We start from the raw sequence: 9128 nt of genomic DNA, 5'->3' as shown, positions 1-9128 counted from the left end.
CTGGACAGTCTACAATTTTTGGATTTTTCTTCTTATTCTTACGAAAGTTTTTATAATTTATTGAAAAATAATTTTAGAATTCTCCAAGCCTCTTGGGCTTCCTGGATCTCCCAACGTGCAAAAGCTAGATGGCTCTCTCAAGGGGAAGATGATTTAGGCTTCCTTTATGCCAAGATTCGTGCTAGGAGGAATCACAACAATATTCATGAAATTTCTGATGATCAGGGTTCTTATTCCTCTCCTCAGGACATCGCTTCTGCCTGCATCAACCACTTTAAGAAGTTATTTAATGCCCCTTTACCCATCAATGCTTTAAACTATTCCATCAATTCTGGTGGTTGTATTGCTCAGGATATGATTAACCCTTTAATCAGACCTTTTTCCTTTGAGGAGGTTAAAAAGGTGGTTTTTGATGGGTGTGATTCCTCTGCCCCTGGCCCCGACGGTTTCACGTTTGCCTTCTACAAGAAAACTTGGCATATTACTGGGCCTCACATTTACAGAGCTGTTTTAGAATTTTACAATACTGGTAATCTTCCTAGAAGCGTTAAAGCTACGGCTTTGGTTTTAATCCCCAAAGGTACTCATGTATCTACCATCTCTGATTATAGACCGATCTCTCTGTGTAATGTTTTGTATAAGATTATGGCCAAGCTGGTAGCTAACAGATTAAAAGGGGTGCTTCCTTGCATCATTCACAATAGCCAATCTGGGTTCATTAAAGATCGCTCTTCCACTGATAACATCATTTTAGCTTCCGAGATTCTCAAAGGATTCAAACATTCTTTTTGCGCTAAATTGGACATCCGGAAAGCTTTTGACTCGGTCTCCCATGATTTCCTTTTTCAAAGGCTTTTGCAGAAAGGTTTCCCTGAGCAGATCATCAAATGGGTAAAAGGTTGCATTTCTAATGTCTTCTTCTCCATTTGTATCAATGGATCTTTGCACGGTTTTTTCAGCTCCTCATCTGGCTTGAGGCAAGGCTGCCCTTTATCACCCCTGCTTTTTTGCATTGCTATGGATGGTTTCTCTTGCTGCTTGGATAAGACCAATCCCCATTTTCTTGGGGTGACCATGAATTCTATTTCTGTGTCTCACCTCCTTTACGCCGATGATGTTTTAGTCTTTGGTAAAGCTTCTTCTTCTAATGCTATCACTCTTGCCAATGCTATTTCCACCTTCTCTAATGCCTCTGGTCTTTTCATAAACCCGTCCAAGAGATCGATTATCTTTTCCCAAGATGTCACTGACACTAATTCTATTTGTCAGCTGCTTGGCATCTCCAATACAAGCCATTTCCTTACTTACCTTGGTATTCCTATTGCTGCTTGCCGCCTTAATGCTACTCACTTCCAACCACTCGCGAGTAAAATTTTTACTCTACTGGATGGTTGGAAAGTTAAATTTTTGTCTTTTGCAGGTAGGCTTCAATTCATTAAATTCACAATTGCTAACACTTTGGCGTATTGGATTAGGGGCTCGATCATACCCAAGCTTTGCTGCAAACTTTTTAACAAGCTTTGTTCCAGATTCTTATTTCATGGAAGGATTAATGAAAGGAAACTTCACTTAATTGCTTGGGGTAATACTGCCTTACCTTCCATTTTTGGAGGGCTGGGTATCCCCTCCATTGATGCTCTGTATCACGCCAATTGCTGCTCCTTTCTTTGGAGATTTTTTAGTAGGGATAATCTAACAGCTGCTTGGTTTAGAAACAAATATATATCTCCTTGGAAGCCTCTCAGCTCTAATGCTTCTAAATTCTGGAAGAGAATTTACAACACGGCTCAGTTGGTGAAAGACAAATTTTCTTTCACTGTCTCTCTCAATTGCAATTTCTCGATGGAATGGGATCCCTGGTGTGATGGGAGATCACTTCAAAACATTTTGCCGTCCTTCAGGTTCAGGGATCCTTTTGTGAAATCTTACTTTTCCAACAACTATTGGTCTCTCCCTACTAATACACCTCTTATTTTAAAGAATAAGATTTCTGGTATCAATATTGGCGAGAATTCGGTGGTGTTTTGGGACGGCTGTGACAAGCTGGCTTTCTCTAGCTTTTATTCCAGCTATTTCTCAAACTATGATGAAGTTTCTTGGCATAAATTCATTTGGCATAAAGGAAAATCCTTACGTTTTACTTCATATACCTGGATGGCTCTTCTGGGCAAGCTTAAAATGGCGGATTTACTTATTTCGAGAGGGATTAATGTTCTTCCCAATTGTGTTTTTTGTTCGAATGGAAGCGAAAATCATTCTCACATGTTTTTTACATGTGACTACTCATTTACTGTGATTATTTCCCTTCTTCCTTGCCTGGATGTTTTCCTTCTGCGGCCTAACGTGATTCAAGCATTTGAATATTTTGAAGATTCTCTTAATTTCAATAGTTGGGAAAAGAATTTTTGCTATCTGATTATTAGCAGCTCTATTTACTACCTTTGGAAAGAAAGGAATACAAGGAAGTTTGAAAAGATCTGGAACAGCCCCTCCCAACTTTGCAGCATCATTCGTAGAGCTGTTTTTGCTAAAGTTAAATCATGGAAACATTTTGATGAGCTCAATGGTCGTTTTGGCATTGCTGGCTAACCCTCTTTTTCCTCCTCACTTCTTTGTGGAGTTTGTTACCTGCTTTGTTTTTGGACCTTTAAGGCTTTATTATGTCTGCGGGCTGGACTGGGATGTTTTATGGAAGGTTGAATTTGGGTCCTTTTTGCTGTGGAGATATATCTGCTTGCTGTATTGGAAAGCTATTTTGAAGGTTGAATATGGGTTCCTTTTGCTGAGGAGTTTTCTCAGCTGTGACACACTGTGGCCCTCCGTCCATACGTTCTACCTGCTATGCCCGAACTGGACGATGATGATGCTCCCTTTATCTGGGCCCTTGGACGGTCTTCGGGCAACCAGGGTTCCTTTCTATGCCCCTTCTTTATCTGAGTCCAGTTTAGTTGGGCTTGGGAGCTGGTCAGTTTTATTCCCTATTCACAGCGGCAATTTGATCCTTTCCAGCTATCCGGCTGGGCCTCCTTCAGCTGGCTTCCCTTCTGATCTTGCCCCCCTATTTTGTTTTGGTGAATTACTTTTTTCACAATTTTGTAATTGATGGTATAGTTGGTATAGTTGGGGTTTATTTTCTTTTGGCCCTTTCTTTATTTTTGGATATCTTGGGCTTTTACTTGTAATTTTCCACTTATGTAACTTTCTTTTCCTTTAATATATGGGCTTATGCCCCAAATTTTCCCAAAAAAAAAATAATTAAAACTCACAATGAACCGATCAAAATGAAATTCAAATAAAAATTAAATTACATAACGGTGAAAAAAAAACCATAAATGTTTCCATGTTGCAGAGATTTGGCCTTGAAAATCCATATCCAAAGCAATTTTACAGCATCTGTCGCTGTCTTTCTTCGCATTGGAAAAATCATACTAATGACGTACCAGTCTATGATAGTTAATGCCCCACTCGTGCAGCCATTAATGCTGCTCTGTCTACTTAGAAGAAACGGTCAAGCCTGACAGCACCTCGTGCCTTTTCGAATAACGTGAAGATATTTAGAGGACCCTGTGGAGGAACGTAAAGTAATTTATTTTCTCTCCTCTTTGCTAAAAAAATAACATCAGATGAGTCTTATTTGGGAGTCTTAATCAAGTATTAACTGCTCCTTCACATCAGAAAGTTCGTTTGATGGGGAGTCTTAATCAATTATTAACAAGTTCTTTCATCATCATAGATTTGGAACAGTGAATTTTGCATTCAACTTGTGCTATAGGTTAAGAAAAGATAAATAAAGCTTTTATTTTAAGCGGTAAGATTATTTTAATATTGGATCTTCGTCCATTTAAATTTCTTGAAAATTACCATTTTTGGATATCACCTCCCCCTCTCTCTCTCTCACCATCGCTCTCTCCATCACTCCACATTGCTTCTCTCTTTATCTCTCTCCCCCTCTCCCTCACTTTCTCTCTATCTTTAAAAATTATTATAAAGGGGAACATTTTTTTATTTATTTAAAGGAAGTTGATGATGATATACTCTTACCAATGCAACAAATTATTTCTCACGAATTTAACAATTTTTGTATTTCTTTTAAAAGATTATAAAATAACTTTATATTAAAATTATAAATAAATGACACAAATTTTTATCATATATAGTACTTATAAAAAATCCCAAAGATTTACTTTAATGATGTATTTGAAATGAAATTTTCACTTAATTGTGTACTTACATATGCTTTTCTAGGTATTTAATAAGAAGCTAGCAGGTCATGAACTTGAACCTTGTGGACCTTGGCAATGAAAATCGTTTGAGGGTCATCAAAGTCCAACTTGAGAAAATAGTTAGAGGGGAGTAGCCTCCTATAGGAAAGACAAGGTTTAGACAGATCACTCAGATCGAGGCCCCTACCAACCCACGAAAGAGAAACCTACCGAAGTCACTCATGGGGGTGGAGTGTTTTTAATGAAAATTCAAGCTAAAATACTTATTGTGATATCATGGTGATGGAAATATTGATAAAGGTGATCCCAAGGGGCCTTGGTGGGGCTACAATGGTACAAAGGGAAAGCGTCCTTAAAGGAACTTTCAAGTTGGAAATTTATCATTAGTGGCTTGATAACATAGCGTTAACCTGGATGCTCAATCTAGATTTCAGTTGCATTTTGATGAGTGATGACGAATATAAGTCACCACCTAAGTGCATAATAAGGATCAAGCTTGAACTATGGAATGCCCTCATAAGAAAGATAGAGGAGATGTGGCAACCTACAAAATTCAAAATGCTTCATCAACAATCCTATAGGAGGAGGAGTAACCTAATGGATCATATGGCTACTATTGAATCAATAGATGTTGCTAATTGTCACGACCCGACCCGAGACGGATCCCGCCCGCACCGGGCCGCGACCAGCTTAACGAACAAACAGACCAGGATCTGGCTTTGGAATTTGCTAATGAACTGATTCTTCCAATTATTTCAACTCAAAAACAGACACACACAGAGCTACTATGAAACATCAAATGCAGTGGAACAAATCATCTATATTTTTCTTTTTCCTCAAAACAATCATCTACAAATACAGTACATGGCTGACAGAAAGAACAAGAAGAAAAGTCATGACTGTACAAAAATCAAAAAGTACAAAAATACCTATAACTGATCAGACTCTGAACTCTAGTCCAAGATCTCCTTCCCTTTCCCAGAACCTGAAAACCACACAGAAAACAAGGGTGAGCTCAACAGCTAAGCAAAGCGACAAACCTCCAATCAAAACTTCCAGAATCCAAAACCAAATACTTCAAACCAAATCCGTACAGAAACCAGAACAGAATCAGACAGGTGTCAAAATCGTGCAGATCAGAACGAAACAGATAATAATAATACAACTATAAAGACGAGGACATCAATGTTTATTGTTTATAGAGTTTGATAAAAATTAATCTATATCCATGAGGCTAAAAGGTACAAATAGCCTTACTATCAAATATTATAGCAAAATTAACAATGATGTGCCTAGAAGATCTCACAATACTTGTAGAAAAAAATTCTCCAAAGAAAACAGAAAAATAGTAGATTTCTCCCTCACAAATTTTCATTAAACACACAAAAAAATCTTATTATCTAATTTTTTTATTGTCTAAATAGAGTTCATAGTTAGAATAATATTTTGTAGAAGATGTTAGAAATATTATAGAGTAATTCATAGAAAAACTTATAATAGTATTTAATGCCATTTATGATAGAAAATAAAAAAGTTTTCTAAAGAATTATTTATAACCATTAGATTGAAATGTGTTCACAACTATAATGGGATTGTATTTATGATTTTGTACTTTTTGTTACATCTTTCTTTTTATTCATGTATGAAATTATATGTTATATTATAAGCTCATAAAATTTAGAATCTTATTTCTTATAATAAATAGATTTGATTAGAATCAGCTCAAAAGTAGAATTAAAATCGGCTATTTCTAACTAAAAGTTAAAAAATTCAACTAAAATCAAAATCAAAATTTTTAAAAGACTTACAAGTTGAACATAATGCGTCACGTCACCATTTTGCTCTGTACCACTGATGTGACTGCACCTGATTCATCTCTAGACGTCGAGCTACGTCCGGCATCCGCACAAAATAATTTCTCCCATAAGGATAAGCGTCAGGGGAGGGGATCAAGCTTCTCAAAAGTTTGATATATCCATTCGTTGCTCTGGCGCTGACTCAATTGTCGATTTCACCTTTCCTGTAAACAATAAAAAGCAAAAAAAAATCATTTTCACATGATGACATAATGATTATTTTGGGGGAGCCGTTTAGAGGTCGAACGGGAGCCGACGGGAGGCATTACCTGCGCTCAACCATTGAGTTGCCTTGCATGCATGTCCCCACTAATGACAGAATGATTTGCAAAATAAAAAAGAAACCATCGATCTTTAATGGTGATTTTGCAGTTTTACTAAGACATTTATACGACCAACGACAACATCAAATCTTTATTCTAATATGTGATTTTTTTAATATTGTATCTTATTAAAAGTCAAATTTTTATTTAAATTTAATAAATAAAAATCATTTTTTATATTTTCTAAGTCATTTTAAATTTATCTCTATCTCATTTCTACCAAGCGGGAAAATATATAATTTTTGTTTCTCATATGCTAATCGAGACTCGGGATGACTCATCTTACTGCTTTTATTTTTCTCATGGTTGACCAAAGGTTATAAAGGAAGAAAGAAGGAGAAAAAAAAAAGAAGGATTAATTTGTCTCACAAAGGATTATATAAAGCTAAAGCACTTGATATTACTTTATGATATTAGTGCCATCAACTCCATAATATTTTTTGCCACGTCATCGGAAAATACGAAGAACTTAAATTAATACTGATCTCTTAAATTAAACTAAATTAAAATGATCACAACTAAACTAAAATTGATCACCAAATTTAAAAGATCAAAATAAGAATCATATTAACTACTGCCTAAAGTACTTCAATTTTAATTATCATTAATTATTCTTGTTGCGTCCTGGAGTATTCGCGGCGGTAGAAAAATATATAGTTTAACGTCTTAGCGTTGTACAAAGATCCAACACACAAGCAGATAAGAGTGAGTGTAGCGTTCATAAGAGACACCATAGTTTTTACGTGAAAACCCCTGAAAATAGGGAAAAACCACGGGGTCTAGCCCAGTTTGAATGAATCCACTAGTATTTATAGTCGATTACAAATGAGGCCCTTCCTTGGGAGAAGACCTTGGCTTGATGGTACAAATGTACATCATATAGAGCGCATTACATGGTGGGTGTTACAATAATCAATATAGATATTTTTGTTTGATTTGAAGGGCCATAGTCCGCAGGAGACAGGGGTCCGAAAGATCATAGTTTGTAGGAGACTGAGGTGAAAAAGATCGTTGTCTGGCGATGTAGGTTGGAAGAACCGTAGTATGCAGAAGACCGAGGTTAGAATGACTGTTGTCTGGCGATGTAGATCAGAAATATCGTAGTAGGCGACGGAGGTCGAAAGGATTATAGGCAGTAGGAGACAGGGATCAGAAAGATCATTGTCTGGCGATGTAGGTTGGAAGGACCATATGCGGCAGAAGACAGGAGTCAGAAAGACCATTGTTTGGCGATGTAGGTCGGAAGGACCGTAGTATGCAATAGAGGTCGGAAGGATCATAGGCAGGAGGAGACAGGGGTCAGAAAGACCATTGTTTGGCGATGTAAGTCGGAAGGACCATAGTAGGTGATGGATGTCAGAAGGACCGTAGTCTGCAGGAGACAGGGGTCTAAAAGATCGTAGTGGGTAGGAGACCGGGGTCAAAAAGACTATTATAGTAGGGCGATACTCTGGTAGAACTCTGGCATCAGGTAGTGGCCTAATAAAAGTTCGGGCCTCATGTGGTGGTCTGGTAGAAGTCCGAGCATCAGGTGGTGGTCCGGTGGAAGTTTGGGGCTCAAGTGGTGGTCTGGCGGAAGTCCGGGCCTCAGGTGGTGGTCCCGCGGAGCAACAACGTCAGGAGGTGGTCCGACGGAGCTCAGGGCCTCAAGTGATGCTTCAACGGAGCAATGATGTCAAGGGATGGTTCGACGGAGGTGAGATCTTCCAGTGGTGGTCCGATGGAGCAACAATGTCAAGCGGTGGTCCGGCGGAGGTAAGGGCCTCAAGTGATGATCCGGCAGAAGTCCGGGCCTTAAGTGGTGGTCCGGCGGAGCAACGACGTCAGTCGGTGGTCAAGTAGAGATGAGGGCCTCAAGTGGTGGTCTGTTAGAAATCTGTGCGTTAAGTGGTGGTCCAGTAGAGTAACAACGTCAAGCGATGGTCCGGCGGAGACGAGGGCCTCAAGTGGTGGTCCGGCAGAAGTCCGGGCCTTAAGTGGTGGTCTGGCAGAGCAATGATGTCAGGCAGTGGTCTAGTGAAGCAACGATGTCAGGCGATGGTCCGGCGGAGGTGAGGGCCTCAAGTAGTGGTCCGGCATAAGTTCAGGCCTTAAGTGGTGGTCCGACGGAGCAACGACGTCAGGCGGTGATCCAGTAGAGGTGAGGGCCTCAAGTGGTGGTCCGACAGAAGTCCGGGCCTTAGGTGGTGGTCCGACAGAGCAACGACGTCAGGCGGTTGTTCGGCGAAGGTGAGGGCCTCAAGTGGTGGTCCAGCAGAAGTCCGGGCCTAAGGTGGTGGTCCGGCGGAGCAACGACGTCAGGCGGAGGTGAGGGCCTCAAGTGGTGGTCCGGCGGAAGTCCAGCGGTGGTCGTGGAGGAGTTTCTTCCTTCTCTTCTTCCTTCTTTCGGCCCCCTTTCAAGAGAAATGAGGGGTATATTTTTAGATTTTTAGAGTGGCATAGCATGTAAATAGATGAGAGATCAAGCGTGAATGGGGAGTGGTTGGATGGACGACTGATATTGAATCCCTTGAGCAAGAATCGTTTAATGGACATTTGAATGCCTTATTTATGTCGGAATTTGACGATCTTGGACTCGTTGAATTCATCTTGTCGAGCCGCTCGATTTGACTATAAGCACGTCATGTTTGAAAACCATTTGGTAATCCAAATTGTAGTTTGAACCTTCCAATAGTGCTTATAATCCTTGATTTTGACCCATTTGAACTCGGATTGAGTTGATTTTG

Source organism: Dendrobium catenatum, unplaced genomic scaffold, assembly GCF_001605985.2.
Source record: "Dendrobium catenatum unplaced genomic scaffold, ASM160598v2 fragScaff_scaffold_1242, whole genome shotgun sequence".
Taxonomy (NCBI): domain Eukaryota; kingdom Viridiplantae; phylum Streptophyta; class Magnoliopsida; order Asparagales; family Orchidaceae; genus Dendrobium; species Dendrobium catenatum.
This window is presented reverse-complemented; position numbering follows the sequence as displayed.